The sequence below is a fragment of the Cylas formicarius genome, unplaced genomic scaffold (assembly GCF_029955315.1).
Source record: "Cylas formicarius isolate icCylForm1 unplaced genomic scaffold, icCylForm1.1 PGA_scaffold_4__25_contigs__length_36172078, whole genome shotgun sequence".
NCBI classification, from domain to species: Eukaryota; Metazoa; Arthropoda; class Insecta; order Coleoptera; family Brentidae; genus Cylas; species Cylas formicarius.
In genome coordinates, this window is record NW_026844334.1 from 14,922,250 (window position 1) to 14,940,205 (window position 17,956).

The following is a 17,956-nucleotide window of genomic DNA, read 5'->3' on the forward strand; positions in this document are numbered from 1 at the left end:
GAGTTTACCAAACGTGTTGCATAGTATACTTTTTCTACCACCATCACGAAAAAATCACAATTTAATAGATTAAAAATAATAACCGATTATGGGATTAATAAATTTCGTGCCATTCAAACAAAATATTTACTAGTTGCCATTAAACCTATTCGTTAACTTTCTGGTCGGTTTTGCTATTGTTCTCTTTTTTTAACTGTGTACGTTAGACAGAGAGAGAGAGAGAGAGAGAGAGAGAGAGAGAGAGAGAGATGTATTCATTGGATATGCCATGTAAACAACAGAATAAACGCAATTATAAAACCTTATGTTAATTATTCATTAATTATCCCAAACCCATGCGGTAAAATCCCGGAATTGTCGGAAGTGGCTCGGATTTTTGTATTTATGGCATTCACATTTATACCGGATTAGTGAGTGTTTTTTTAAACCGGTTGGAAATTTTCATTTAAATATAAAACATAATACCCTGGTAAACGAAGCAATTTCATTCCAATAGTGGTGTACGTCGTAGTTGGTGTTATAATTTTGATATTCACTAGGTTCGCCCCAGCAGTGCCTAAAACTAATTTTGAATTGTCGCGGTATAGTGGTCATATTAGATGCTCCATTTGACATTTAACAATGCTGGTTACATTGGCTTTTATGTACAGGGTGCGTGAGACTTTCAATGAAATTTTAGATCAAATTAGATTTCCTATTTGAAATTCACTTTACAGAGTTTGCAAACTCGTAGCATAGTCGTTAAGTTAGGTTAAGTGTGATGTGCGACAGAAACAGCAAAAGCCGCTTTAGTCGAAAAAAGTCTGAAATCTGCGTAGCAGGTTCCGAATTTGAATTTTTTTTATTTAATACCTCATAATTCATAATTGAATTAAGCAATTAAGCGTTTCTGTGCGGTATCTTACCTTATTTCTTGATATAAAAACTTTATTTTATTTTCTCTGCAGTAAATAAGCATTATAATTATATTGTATTAATATATAATTTTTTATTTCTATAGAATGACCTACTTTTGAACTATCTTAAGCATTACTAATCATTATATTAGATTTTTAATATTTTAGATTTCAATTAAACCGCAACAATTTGATTTCAATAACAGTATATTACGTAACAAGTTTTATAAAAATACACTTTAGTCACCAGTGTCTGAAGAACTTTATAAATTTTTTCTACGACTATTCGTTTTTGGGTACATTTTTACAACACATAATAATATTTAAAATTTTTAAAATATACCGAAAAACACCAATACCAAGATTTCCTGTCGATTATTTCATAACTTCAATACTTAGGATGTTGGCTCCATGCAGGATGGAACTCGGAAAAAGAGATTAGGTGCAGAACAGAGATGGCACGTGCGGCATTCATGAGATATGAAAAAATTCTTAGAAATCGAGACCTGCACCTGTCTCTTCGAGTCCGATATGCAAAATGCTATGTTTGGTCGGTACTTTTGTACGGAGTGGAGGCATGGACTGTGAATGCAAAAATGATCAACAGAGTGGAAGCCTTCGAAATGTGGACCTACCGACGTCTTCTGAGAGTCCCGTGGACGGACAGAGTAACTAACGACGAAGTACTAAGAAGAGTTCATAAGAACAGAGAACTACTTACAGCCGTAAAACGCAGGAAAACGGCCTACCTCGGACACATTTTTAGACATGATAGGTATCAGGTGTTACAACTCATATTAGAGGGTAAAATAGATGGCAAGAGAGGAATAGGAAGGAAACAGATGTCATGGGCAAGGAACATTAGACAATGGACAGGTCTAAAAACAATTGGGGAACTTGTCAACGCGCCAAGAGATAGAGACCAATTTCAGCGTGTGGTCGCCAACATCCATTAAGTGGATAGGCAGCGTGATGATGATGATTTCATAACCAAATTAAGCTATAGAGGAATAACGATTTCATTTTCAACTACTGAATTTTAACATCCTCTTTTTCATTTTATTCACAAGCTTGAGTTAGGTTGCTTTTTAGCCCATTTATTACGAGCCACTCTGTATAGCGTTCCTGGTGTAAACAGTTTATTAAAAATTTAGACTTAGGCACAATTGTAAATTCTTAAAGATATTCTCTTACTTCTAGATTACCTTTTAATCCCATAAGTTACAATAAAATTGAGTTTGAAAGGAGTATTCCATTATCTCTCATGAATTGAAAAAAAGAAATCGTCACAAATAAAAAGATTCGCATCGCATGCGATAATGTTTAATGAAGCTGATATTTTACAGTGATACTTGCCCTCGCCTGGCCAGTGCATAATTGAATATTTTCGCTAATTAATCAGTAGGAAAAGAGTTAAAATCATTAAAAGTCGAAATAGTGAAATTAATGTTCCAAATCTCTTTTCGATGGTTTGGAATAGGGGGCATCAAAATTGCTTTGCTTTGCTTTGCTTAAAACAAATAAAAATTAGGTATTTTAATTTTATAATATTAAAATTTGGCAAACCAAAAAAAAAAAATTGACAAGTGCGACGTGAGATTCGTGATTGTCAAAAATTTGGCATTTTCTAGAATACCCAATAAATCATTGGTCTTTTTTGAACGGAGGGTTAAATTAATTACTTAGATATCTTTTTATAATATTCAAGTTTTCCAATTTTATGGCATTTGTTTTACTGTTAAATACAAACATGTATTTAAAAAAAACTAATGTGCGAGATGTTATTTTTTTACCTTGACTCGTTTACTTTGCAATAAGTAGAAAAGATACGGCAGGTGTACTAAAATGTACTTATTATTTTTCATAAACAACAGGGAAGGGGAATTTTCGTTTAAGCCATCTTTCCTAAAAGTATACCACTGGTTTGTGAAAACAGTATCTCCCTTTAGTTAAAATAAGTAAAATGCACTAACAAAGTTTCGAAAAATGAATACCCTGTATATGAACCTATTGTACGTAACACCCTTTTAAGGGATTAGTAAACTGGTTTAATAAAATAGAACATACGTAAATTAATATTACTTTAAATACTAAATAAGACGAACTCTCTAGCCTTAAACCGGTTTTTGTTGCTTCCTTACATCCATCCACATCAAAAGATGTGTTAAAAAGTATTTATCTTTATCGGCCTCACGGATCGGGTTGCACATATTTACACACCGGATTACAACAGAGTCCGCCACAATGAAAAAATTATTGATGTTCGGCCTGTACACCATTATCAAAGGCTGGAATAATCCTTTGAATACAACGCAGGGCCACATCGTCCTTTCGTCGCAAGTCAAGCGGCTAAATATCAGTCACAACCCTGTCAAAAATCCTTTTCCATTGTGTGTCGGTTCCTCTACGTGTCACTTATTCGTACGCTGGTTTAGTTTTGTGCAAAACTATCTACGTTTTGATGTCAATAGAATACCTGGCAAGATTTTGTCACACGTGTGTATTCGAGCTGCGTCTTTCAAAATGGCAGTGCTTTGATCTTGGGGAATTTTAATAACGAAATATTGTAACACCGTTTAATAATAAGAAGCAGTTCTTGAAATTGTTATTTGTCTAATATCAATACGACATGAAATATCGACGTTATAGTGTAAGTAGCGCCCCCTAGGTCTTCCCCATATCCAAAAAGCACCATTCCGAAGTCGTCTTGTCGATTATTTCAAAACAGATTTGCGCTATAGAGGAATAACGATTTCATTTTCAACTAGTTTTAACATCCTGTTTTTCATTATTAACCAGAATTTTATTTACTCACAGGCTCGAGTTAGAGTTAGTTTTTAGCACATTTATTATGGACCACTCTGTATAGGTTTCTTATGTAAACTGTTAATTAAAAATTTAGACTTAGACGAATGTTAACTATTAAAAATATTTTCAACCTCTCACTTTTAGGTTAACCGCAAATACATCAACTGCCTTATAGATTTTGTAATTTTTATTCCCATCAGTTAATTTACAATCAAATTAAGTTTAAAACTAGTATACCATTTTCTCTCATGAATTGAAAAAAAAAATCTTAACAAATAAAAAAATTCTGCACTTTTCAGTTCAATTGCGATATATTTGCCTCTGCCCACCTTTTTTGGGCCTTGGCTTGTGGAATTTAGAATTGCAATCCTTTAATACGAGACTCCCCTTACAGAACTGTGTGAAACATTTTTTTTAAGTACCGAAAAAAAAATTATACTAAAACCAAAGGAATATGAATTACCTTGGTTAGCTAAGTAATGGCAAATGTTTTTCTCAAAGCCGCGAGATGAAATGACTGTTTTAACAAATAACATTTTTAATCAAATTGGATTGAGATATTTATAGAAAAAGCTAATATGGAGGAGTAAATTTTCCGTTTGGTTATCATTTCCCAATTATCACTGTATGACAACTTTGTTGAGAAACTCCGTATAAGCGCCCGCGTTATGTGGGATTGGCAAATATGAAAATGAAATATTGGGGAACTTCAGTTCTGCAATACTGCACTCCAGGTACTAAAACATAGTCTTAACTCACATAGTCATGAACATTTAATGAACATTTTGGGAGAATAACGCTGCCAATTAAAAATTCCAAACAAATGGAGAGAACCGTCTCTAGGGACTTCAAATACCCATATAAATCACCGCGTTAGCTTTACCCTTTAGACCTCAAACTTTCTGTTCTAGGCAATAACTCACATACGGGGTAAGGGATGCGAAAAAAAGAAGAATTACACCAACCGGAATATAAATCTATTGCCTACAAAATCGAAAGACATGTGCACGAAATTCCTTTAACTGGACTGCGCATTACAAAAGGTTAAATAATACTAGACATTTATTACCGACCATTGTCCAGCAAAACGCTTTCGCTACTGTCATCTTTTGCCTTTTACCTACCAGTAAAAATTTATGTCTTCTTGATCCAGCGGCGTAGCTGTTATCTTTGGTAATAGCGAGCTTAAAAAAATTTTTGGAAGCACTAGAACCAAGAGGTCGAATAAGCAAAGTTTTTAAGAGAAAATAAATAGCAGATACATTACATTAAATCAGTCAAATTGTTCAAAATCGATATTTTTGAATACGGTTTTGGCCATCAGTCTACATCAGGACCACGCTTTATCAGGTATATGTCTCATTCTCTGCCATAAAATGAAGAATCTAGAACTCCAACATTAACTAAAACGAAAGTCACAGTGCACAACAACAGATAGTATAAAGTAAGATTAAACTGATTAGATGGAAGTCCGAAGTTAATATAGTTTCATATAATTGTATAAGTGAAGCTCTCCAACCTAAGCTTGAATCTGCAATATTTTCAAGCATTGGAGGACCTCGACAAGGGCTTCCATATTAAGAAATGCAGGTGATACTATTGTTTTTGCTTACAGCTTGGAAGGCCTCCAATATTTGGTTTCACGAATAATAGAGACCAGACCAGAGCACGGTTTAAACCTTAACTCAAAGAAAACAAAGTATGTGGTGATCAATAAGCACTTCCGGTCAATTGATGGTGAGAGATAAACCAGAAGTCGGCAATTACGTGTACCTGGAACTCAACCTTAATAACCAATGAGACAGCTCAATCGAGGTAAAGCGTATAATAGAGAAATCCAATATCGGTCTTCATCAGAATGTCGACCATATTGAATAAGAACGATCTAAAACTGATGACTAATATTCGTGTACACAATACTTTACGAAATCTGTCTGAAGCATCCGTGAGGTAACTAACGGTTTTCGAAATGTGTGACGAGAAGCCCATGGAAAGCAGGATCCTGGATGAATGAGCCGCTCGTGGCTTCAGAAACTGAGAAAATTCTCCTCCTAAACAACTACTGGGCTGTTTCGAGTAGCAGGAAATAAAAATACAATACAATCGCTAATATTTGAAACGGACCATAAGAAAATGCATGTTCCAAACATTACTATTTTAAATAATTAGTTCAAAAACTATTAAAAATGTTTATTTGTTATATCTTGGGTACAATCTCACCTGATCGATAGAGACTAAGCAACAAATACGTCTTTTTAGGTAAATATTGTAATTGACACATTTTAAATTTGTCTTACATAATTCCAATTCGCATACATCAACAGAAAAACATGTGTCATTGGCACGGCACTGGTACGAACTTCTGTACCAACGGACACTATTAATAACGTTCCTAGTGACACTCTCTTTACCCGTTCTCTATGTTGGTTTTGCACCGATTTAAAGATCCCTTGGTTAAATCTGCATGGATTTTCTTGAATAGATGCAATTTTAGATCTCGTTAATGATGTTCGCTGTGTTTCCAGACTGACGCGAATTGATGGTCTTAGAGTTAAGAGATGTAAACGTCAAAAGAACGTGTACAATGAAGGACGTCGCACAAATAGAACAAGCCTCCTAAATGACTGCGGTTATTAATGATTTTTGGAGGGCTATTAAAAGTACTGTGGTGCAAATGAAAAGGAAATTTTAATAAAGTAAAGACTTAAAAATCGTTCTAGTTTGTGCTTTTCACTCCACAAAGTCACATAAAAATAGAACGATCATATGTGCGCACGTATCTTTAATCGGTTAAAACATACATTTTTGAACTGTTTTGGGACTATCCGCAGATGCGCCTTGGGAATTTATTGCTTTGAAATGGATACTGCGCATGTGGAAATCATCAAAGTGCAAGGCTATAGAAAAAAACGTATAAGTCCATACAGCTTAGGATTTTGTTTTAATATAGGTATTTTCGCTCACAGATCTTCTAACATACGCTATATGCTGCGCAAAGTGTCACTTTAGGACATTACCTACTTAGAGCCACTCTGGTATTTTGACGTTTGTCAGTACAAAATGTACTCAAAAACTAATGGTTGTAGAAAAAGTATATTATGCAACATGTTTATAAACTTCGATAAACATTGCTTTGCTTATGGCTATGATCAAAGTGTAGTAACTTCGCGTGTTACTTGTATATTAAACAGTCGCTCCACTCGTGCCATTTTGTATTGTATCGAACGACGCTTCACTTCACTCTCATATTTTTCTGTGCAGTTAATATGGCTAAATTGGTAACAGTGGAAAACGAAAACTGTGATAGTGGATTTGTGTAATAGGTACCTCGAAATAAGACATGATCTTATAATTTAATAAAAATATAGAAAAAATGATAACTTGCTCCACAAATTCTAATTACCCCGGGTGTAGCAACAAGTCTCAATAAGTCTCATATTTTTGAAGAAGTCTACATAAAGGTCACTTCGCACCAACTGACCAATAATTTTTGAAAATACAAATTTAATGTTCTTCACCTGCAGGAACCACCTTTCTGAACTTATTTCTTTTGTACTCCCTACTCTAAAATACCTATGTACCGATCAGGCGAGTGTTTCCGGTACTGTACTCCGGTACATGGCTGAATGAATGGATTCGTTCTGTTTTGCAAAAATATACCCAAAAAAAAGTAGAACCTAAAAAAATATAACATGCAACACAATAAACTTTCTCAAATATTCTTTAAAACTCGCGACCAAAGGGGCGTTTATCAATTTTTTTAGATGATTCACTATTTTCAGCATGCATTTATGCTGAGCCAAAAAGTCAGTTTTTTTTAGTATATAATGGGTGTTTTTTTTCGATGTATGGAAATTTAAGTTGGCATTACTGTTCAAGATGGAGACCGATTTAACAGCTGTCAAGTGATTTATTTTCAGTTTTATTTGGCCATTCATCATGAATAGACTCACGCCTTAACAACGCTTGCAAATAGTGCAATTTTATTTCGAAAATAATGGTTCTGTGCGGAATACGTATCGCGCACTCCGTCCATTTTATCTTCGACAAAATCGTCCATCAGAGCAATTAATTCGATTAACCATGAAACGTTTTCGCACCACGTTTAGTCTTATTGATAACTCGCATCCCCAGAGACGCCGTACGGTGCGTACAGAAGAAGCTATTGCTGCTGTAGAGCGTAGCATTGAGGAAGACCCGAATGAGTCCATCCGCCATCGAGCACAGGAATTGGATCTGTGTCCATCCACTTTATGGAAGATTTTGCGGAAGGATCTTGGTTTACGTGCTTACAAAATCCAACTCGTGCAAGAACTGAAGCCAAACGATCATCAAGTAAGGCGTAGCTACGTCGAATGGGCCCAAAACGAGATTGCCGTTGTTCCCGATTTTCATAAGCGAATTTTGTTTAGCGATGAAGCGCACTTCTGGTTGAATGGCTACGTCATTCCTGAATTGAATAACCATGATGTCCAGGAGATGTGGTTTCAACAAACATGTCACACAGCTCGTGCCACAATCGATTTATTGAAAGAAACGTTCGGTGACCGCTTAATTTCACGTTTTGGACCTGTGAATTGGCCTCCAAAATCTTGTGATTTAACACCGCTAGACTACTTTCTGTGGGGCTATGTAAAGTCATTGGTCTATGCGAATAAGTCACAAGCGCTTGACCATTTGGAAGACAACATTCGCCGTGTTATTGTCTATATACTGCCAACAAATGTTGGAAAAAGTCATCGAAAATGGGACGTCCTGATTGGACTACATCTGCGCCAGCCGTGGCGGTCATATGCCAGAAATCATATTATAAATAAATAAAATTCCTGTCAATCGAATAATCTATCGTTGTTTTATTGCAACTTAAAGTTCTATACATCGAAAAAAAACAGCCCTTAATATGAATTCCTTAAAACCTAAACCGCAAACACGCCGACCCATTTCTTTGACAAAAAAAGGCTTTCACCCAATATGATTTGTACATGCGTTAAGGGTTTCTTTGCTAACTGGTCATCGCTTGTATTACTTCGAACAAAAGCTTAGTGATTATGCACGAGGGTAGTTTTACCCAGAAAATGGCGATCGTTGCGCGGCGCAAGGGACGATTTTTTATGGGGCCGGCTGCACGCATCAGTCACCCTTTATGCATGGACCTGGTCCAGCCGATAGCAATAAATTACGAACGAGTGGACAACCCCGAGAGAAGAGGGTGCGTTGCTCTGATGCAACTGCTGTCCAGAGGGTTGCCGAGGGTTAAAATCGCAATGATATTTTTTTGCAGATAATGGATTTTCGAATTTTATGGGGTCCACTACTATGCGTGCCTTTCGAACTTTGTGAATGTTTTTGGGGTTGCGATTAATATGCGGGATGTAAGTCTTAAACAGGGTGGCCTAGTAAGTTTGCAAAGTACTATATCTCGGAAATTATTAGTCCGAGGCTTGTAGTAACAATTTTTATTACTAAAGTGGTCAAAAGGAGACTGTAGAAAATATTTTCAGATTTCCAAGATGGTCACCATGGGGCGTAACGTCCATCTTAACTGTTTTAGGTGATTTTTTTCTGAAATCCATCTAGTATACCAAGAAAATATATGGTTTTATAGCTAAGCTTTATTCGAGTGAGTTTTATTTAACAATTATTTATTAAAATAAAGTGGAGGGTAATTTTAAATAACAGTTGTTGATCCTAAAAGAATGTGCTGACTTGAACAAAGTTGGTCTCGTTGGATAATGCATTTATTGTTCCATCAAACTCATCTTTTCTGTACAAAATTTGGTAAACAATTAAATGCAACAAGTTTTCTTTTTTTCATCAAATGTAGTCTAGTGATATCTTATCCCTAGCCTAAAAAAATGAAGAAAGATTTTATTACATCGGTATTTGTTGCAATTTATTTTTCATTTTTAAGGTTTAATGATATCACTTCAAATTAATCAATTAAAAGTATGATTGAACTAAAATATGATAAAAAAAAATTACTTTGGCCCTCCTATATCTTAAGAGCCTTAGGAAAACTTTATCTTCAAATAACGCAAAAGTGTCATTATTACTTATAAGGAGTTTCTTTAACTAATTCAATACGTCATCAGCGACAAAGCTTGAGCGTCATCTCCGTCACATGCCCCTTTAAAAATGACGACACCGAACGTTAAAATAGGAAGACGGCTCAAAAAGCCAATTGAATGCGGAACACATGTGTGCGGGTGTTTTAAAAGCTATACGGATAGGAACCGATATGTGATGCGGTGCGAAGGGAGACTTGTTGGCCCAGGTCACGAAGGGAAGTGACGTAGTTGCGAGCGTGCCTGTAGTAGAAAAAAAATATCCCGTCACCTCGGCCACCACTTTCACCGAAGAAGACCTTTTTGACATAACGGTAATATTTAATTGGATTTCATTAGGGTTTAAGTATTATTTCTGGCCTAAAGTTTGCAGAATCTAATAAAAAATCAAAGAAAACAAGCCTGCTAATCTTCAATTTCATTACGTTATTTAATTGGTTAGTTTTGGTTAGGTTTCCTAATTCATAAAACATCATATTATATTATACCTTATATCCTAAGGTAATTTAAATTGCAAATTTATATCCTATCTAAATGCATATCGTTTTCATTGAAAACATATTTTAGGTTTGCTCCAACCATGCTTATAACAGTTTCGGAAGGGTGCTACTCTGATATGAGTGGTTAGCAGTTTAATTTTCAATTAAATTTAAATTTAAAATTAATTATATTCTTGACGTATGTTGTACAAATTGTTTTGAATTTAAAGCGAGTCAGTAAGTAATCAATCATCTTTGGTAGTAGTTGATATTTTTTATCATGAGTAGATCGAGTTTTGCAAGAGGATTGCTAAATTGTCTATGAAATAATCGAAAGAATCTGGTCAAAATTGGCGTCTGTGCATAAAACTAATTCAATGAGGAGTTTAATCCTCAGGAACAAGCGAACTCGATCTAAATTGAAATAGCACCGGCGTGATACAAAAGTGAGGCAAATTTTGCAAAAGAAAAATACAGCTTGCAGTGTGGAGTCCTGTTCTTTGTCTTGTCTACTTATATATAGTTCTGATATCGGAAATATTCACATATTGATGATTAAGCGATATATTCTTTACAAATCTGTAAAAAATTATTATTTATTTCTTGGAAAAAGAAACACTAAATCAATAGGAAAAGAATACCAAGATACTGATTTATTTTCTATTTTCTAAATAACGAATATAAGTTATCATATTATACAAATGATATAAATAATAAATAATGATATAATAAATAATCATAATATATTGTACTTATAGAATAATACGGTTTATAACTGCAAACGCCTTACTTGGCCAAAAAAATTTCCTTTGCAGAATGTACCCTCCCCGCAACCAAATGCCAACGAAAAAGCATGAAATCATTAATCAAATCAAATCAAAAATAGTTCAAATATGTCACTATCATTTAGTTCAAAAAATACCCATAACTCTCTCTAAACAAAATTTGTCTCACAAAATCCATATGGACTGGATTCCCGTACTTTGAGTGAGTTAGAAACGCACAGAAGCATTAACTTCAGCAGTATTCAACAATGATCCGGATTGGTTAGTTTGTCAAATTTTTTATTATTTAATGTCAGATTGTTAAAGTTCGTTTTATGAGGATTGGGGCGTATATTTTTCTTACATATCAAATAATTGTCCTTTTGCTAAAACAGCTCTTTAACTGCAGTCATTTTAGTCTATTTGTGAATTTGGATTTATTAAATTGGTAAGGCAATTAATGACGCAAGTTTGAAGCAACGTGAAATGAACATCAATGGCATTTTTGCAAATGTGTTTTTTTTTCGTTAAGTTGCGATCATAGCAACTCTCCATAAAATGTGAAGTTTACTTACAAAAATAAATTTAAAAAAATATTGTATACAAAAGGAGATAAAATAATTAATCAGATGCAAAAATGTACAGAGACGGATTAAAAAAAAACTCTGAAAATAATCGAATAAATCGTCATTGTTATAGAGAATTTGCCGTCATTCATTTTAACAAGCACGAAATGTTCATTATTGTAGGGACAAGTGGTGGTCTCCATTCAAACGCGCCTAAATATTTTTCCGCCTATTAAACTTTACAAATAATGGCGTATGAACCCTTTGCTCTCAGCCCTTTCCCTCGTCTGATAATTACGGTCATCCGTAGGGTCGCAATTTGCGGCTTCTACCCCTTTTTCTATTATTCCGCATTACATGGTTAAAATTGCGGCAAAACGCAACGCCATTGTCCGTAAACACGAGGTTGCTTTTGGGTACTATGAAATTTTTGACCGCTATCCTATCGACATTGAATTGAAAATCTTCGCTTCTCCGATTTTTTATTTTTGGCTTTTACAGGCAGGCCCGGTGTCTGGCTGTAGGTGTGTATTTTTTTTTTATTTCAGCCCAATAAATTTATCATAAAATGGTATAGACGATATGTGTTCTGGCGAAGATTAACATCTACGATTGGCACTTTCCGTTAGGATTGAAAGCAAAGTCTGACATCACCTATTTTACCTTATTGGTGGCACCTGTAAGTGGAATTGATAGCGGAATGTATTTTGGGCAGAAAACGGTTTCTTTTTGCGGCAGGTGACTTGCCAACATCTTATAGGTGGCGGTTTATTGATGGCCGTCCCAATTAGGTGATTGAGAACTGTGTTCAAGCTAATACCAGCCAAAAATTTGCATTTAAATTATAATTGCAGTAATATTTAGGGAAAACCTAACTTGCGATGTTTGCATTTGACAAGGAATAAATAAGTAAGTAACCAATTGATCTCAATTTTTGATTAATGCAAATGTAAATATTGAATTTTGATTTTGAATGTACTGAATTACCCATTTCTAATTTTGGGAGTAAGGTAGATAAATGAAATGCAAAATGACATTCTTAATTTGCTTCTCTCTGTATTAAAAATATTGTTTTCTCCTGTTTAAAAACTATAAAAAAGTTAAATATATATTATCTGCAAATTCTTATCTATATCAATTTTGGGTAATGCTCGTTGTAGTTATAATTTTCACTTTTTGCTGCGTTTTATTTGTAACGCAAATGTATTTAAATTACCATTAAAAGGGCCACCGATATTCAAAAACATCAGAGGCAACTTTCTCAAATCGATTAAAGTGGCTTCGAATAAACGAGGAAATTTTTAATTTCAAACTTCGTTTGCCCCTCAGATAGCTCCGAAAGATAAGAAACTTATTTTCCCCCGGGGTAATGTTGATCAATGTTTCCAAGATGGCTGCCGCGGCACATTAATTATTTATCCTTTACATAGCTTTCCCCCTTTTAGTTACTTTGTCTTTCACTGGTTGTTTCGTGTATATCTCGTGCACCCTCAACGCAATTTTGCCGTTCAGAAATTGGGTATTATTGCAATTTTCTGCTTGGTTATACTTTCCGCAGAGAGTTTTAATGTTGATGAGCCAGCTATTTATCTTACGTGATATTTGTTGGGGAGGTTGAAAAATATTTTGTCATATTCACAGCCAATGATACACTCAAAGGAAAACCGATATGAACAAATGGTCAACTCCGCCATAAAAAACAAATAATGGATGAAATCTACTTCAATGAATTATATTATTATTTATTATTTTGTTATGTATAATTATATCGTTGGTTCTATTTAATACGTTTAAATAATGATTAGTTTTCATGTATGGCAAAATGATAAATAAGACGTAAAAAAAGGAAATTTGAATACACTATTTCGCTAAGGAGTAGGTACTTTTGATATATACGTACCAACAACAAATTCTAAATATGGCTAGCATACTACCATCAAAAGATAGAATAATTTTTTATATTTATATTTGCAACTAGCGTTCACTAGGAATCACCACCCCACAAGAAATGTTCGAAATATTTCGACATATTCTTAGGCTAATATAAAAACCAATAATAAAATTCTGCTAAATTTGACAAGTCTTTAAAACTGAAATTAATAATATTTTAATTGATAAGAAATATTATTCTTTTGACTCGATGTTTGACTCATATACAATTCTGGTACCGGGTTAATTTTACTTCTACAAGTCTTTTTGTTTTTATTTCTGTGGGTATGCATAATTCGTAGGTTTATACATTCTATACTGAATACCGAACAATTTTCCTCACAGTCTTCGTTATTTCAATATTTGTTCTACTTTCTGTGAGAACCGAAATTTAGTGAAAATTGTTTCTAAAACACTTACATCAAGTGTTAAACCAAACAAAAGTTTAGCCTTAAGCTTAAGCTTTTTTTAGACGTATTTTCTTCATAATATTCTATTCTATTCTAAGTCAAATACAATAGTTTTAGTCATCTTATTAGGCCTTGTCTTTCAGATAAAAATTCATTGACTCTATCTGAATGAACTGAAGAGCATCAGCCAGCCGCCTAGTGACATTTGACCTTGCGCGAGAAATGTGGCACATGTTATCTTTTTAACTTTGGCGAAGTAGGTAAAAAGGGAAAAGGTTAGGCTACTTAAAGGACACCCCTTCGACAGGAAATGCACATGTGTGTGTGACATCGATATATTTGCGTCACCAGGAAATGGAACCCATAATTTAGTGTGGAGGTTCCCATTTTTCTGACAAGCAAATATGAACCGATAAATTTGGCAATGTTTTCTAAACATTTTAATGTGTTCCTTCCTATCTGGCGACAAGTGGAGGGGCTATTTATTTGTTTATTGGATGTTAGTGCGGTGCCAAAAATTACTAAATACTTGGTTGAAGTTATTGTAAATTTCGGTCTGCGACGACGCCAACATTACATTCTCAGGTAAAACCGGGAAAAACAATTTTGGGGGCGGTCTATTTACGTTTATTTCGCCAAATGGTTCCAGTAACAAAAGGTCGAATATCTGTACCCCGAAAACTCCGCCGGGTAAATGTAAATAGACTTGTGTCAATATTTTAAAACGGCAAACAATACAAACTGACTGTAAACGAATGACTGACAAATTTACAACGGTTGTAAAAAGAAATTGTGCAACAATTGCGCAAAAGAGGATTTGCATATCTAAGATTTTTTATTGCACGCACTTTTACTTTTTACGGCATATTTCCAATTTGCGTTGCCTACAAACATTTGTTGTCCATAAACGGTTTAAGTAGACTCCGATAGGCTTTAAAGAAAATTAAAGTCAATCTTGCCCATATTATTACAGTTTTGAATCACGTTTTAGAATTTGGCACTTGAAGCCTGTTATAAATTTCTTCCTATCTAGATTGCACCGCGAATATGCAGAAACAATATGGTATGATATTATATCATTATAACAAATATTGAAGGAAGAAAATATTAATATCAAAATACTTTGAGAACATATTTTATTTATTAAATATTGCGTTTAGAAGCAGATGATAGTGTTAAGTACGGTATTTAATCTACCTTCGAAGTTCGGAGTTCCACTCTCCGAATTGAAACTTTTACTTTCATCTTCCTCAGCAATGGTGGATTTATTCAAACCACCATTAGTAACATTTAATACCAAATCTTCTTTTGTACTCTCACCTATCGAATTTTTGTTTTTGCAAATATTAGTAGATTTAGATTAAACAATTTAGAAGTAGTAAAGGATATAAAAACAAAAAAACGATTTAAAAAAGATTTACCACTTTCATCAAAATTTTAGTTAGTCTGACAAGGATTTGCGAATAATGTAGTAGGGAAGAGTAGTCCTTTAGACAATATTCCGGGTTGTGATATACTAATTTATTTTGCCGATTTCAACTTTGAATAAGTTCCCTCCCGGTTCTATTCGAAAATTCACATTTGAGGGAACAGTTTTGGTTAATTAGGATATTACGGCATTAAGGTTTAATTAATCGAACAAAAAGTTTCTACAATAAGTAAGATTTATTGCAGCTTCGTACAGTGTTTTTCTCAAATTTCAAAACAAAACACTTGATTAAGTTTAAACCTTTAAAGAGATAAGTAAGAGCGTTGAGAAATAATTTCAATCACGAATTATTGTTTTGGGAAGGTGTAACCGAAGCTACAGTGGTAAAGAAATATCAATTTTCAATTTTAGTCAACGCAACGAATTTTATTTTTTCAACACCCTGCATTTCGAAAGCAAAGCGACTTTCCAAATATTTTATTACACATTTTCGCCTTAAAAATAGGTAAGAATTCTCCTTCTTTTTGTTAGTTTTGGTTAGTTTTAGGTAACATCCTGTATAGCACTCTTATTTTACGTTTACATGGGCGTAAAAATTTTTACTTATAGTCGAAAAAGCGCAGTAATTTAGTAAAATACACGCAGAGTGGCGATTTTCGAACGACTCGAAATAAAGGGCAAATCCTTTCAATTTTCCAAAATTGATCCGACAATATAAATGACTGTAATTATCAACGGTCAGACCGGTAACTTTCAAAGGCCCGGTTGCGGAAGGTCGCCCTCTACCCAATATAATTTAGTTCACCCTCTTTCAGGAACCATCATTTTGCCAAATTGAACCGATTCCAAGAAGCCGATCCATTTCGCAATAAATTTTAAATTTTGCATATCCCAGTTGTTTATAGGAACCCTAAAAACCCGAAAAACTTATTTCAGCGTCAATAAAGTTGCACAAAGTTGTTTCCTGGTCGGCAACCGTTGTGTAAGGACATTATTTTTATTTTCATGGTCTGGCAGTTGGGCCCGTTGGGGCCAACTAGTAGTAAACCTCCAAAATTTTGAAAAAAATTGGAATATTGGAAATTCAATTTCAATAACTCACACTGGATTCATAAAATATCAATTAGTAAATAGAATGTGCCTATATCATTCGAACTGTAGATGTTAATATATTAAAACTTGCTAGTAAAACTTATCCTGAAGGGATACGCCAGAAGCTCTCTATTAGAGTAAAAAATTAAACAGTAGAGGAAAAAGTTGCAACTAAAACCACACGGAAAAAACAAAGAAAAGTTTTTTTCCCCAATTTTTAATTTATTCAACGAGAGAAACGAGAGAGAAGATTTTTAAACTTGGGGCCTTTATATCATGATTTAATTTTGACTTTATTGGTTATTAAATATTCCTTGTTACACACGGATATCCATACCGAAATATTAACCATACACAAATATTGTAGTTAAAAAATTATACAGGGGTGCCCACTGTCGAGTTATTCTTTTATATTTATTTTGTCCAAAAATTTAAAATACATAAGTTGCAGGTTGCAATATGATCCATGCAACGAAAAGAGTTAATATACATATACAATAAATATTAAATTTTTGGATTTCTGAGAAAATCGTGGGTTACTTACAAAATTTTCTTAGATATCGTGATTAATTTAAAAATTTTATTCGAACATTTTTAACTTGGAAACGTAAGAATCGTCCTTGCCAAGGGAGCGCGCTCCTTTTGCCGAAACAACTCGTTACTAAAATGTTTATAAACCTTGTTTCATAATCTACTACATCCGATCTCAGGACGTACTGACGCTTAACTAAGTCTGCTGCTCTTATTATTTTTTGAGGATTATATCAAGTATGATTGCCCTGGAATCTTCTTATGTGATTTGCACACTAGTTAGAAACCAATGCAAAATTGTGTTAGAACTCTATAATTTGTCATATAGTACACCATTTTAAAACAATTTTTCTTAAATCCCAAAGATTTTTCAGCTACATTCCTGGCAACAGTTGTTTATTTATTTCTGTTTAAGGAAATGGATATAGTAACCATATTTTTTATCCGTTTGTGAAATAAACAAATTCTATACCTATGGCTTCTTCTTCTTTGCTTCAATTGGTTAAGTCATCAATATTCATTATTTAATTAATACTTATTTTGGAAATGGTTTTGGTTAATTATAATTATTTCCATAAATTATATTGCTAAGAAGACTGGTAAAAGTTTCGAAGAAAAATATGAAATTTGATATCCGTCTAGAGATTTCTAGTTCTTGTCGTATTAATGTTAAAACTTTTGGTTAATAATGTAATATGCGGTATTAATACTTTTACTTTCACGACATGAATAGATGACTGTAATGCTTTTACTTTCCACAAACTTATTTTTATACAACGTGGTGCGTTACGTAAGCAGACCGGTGATTTTAAACTAATAAACGTGGCAGAATTATCTGAAAAATCTCGGTTACTGCTTATCCCTCGTTCAAGATCAATCTCGGAAACGCGTTCGCCAACGCCGAAACGCCAATTTTGTGTGACGTGTGCCACTCGAAAATTTATCGATTATTATAAAAAAACCAAACAGATGATAACATTGGCCCCA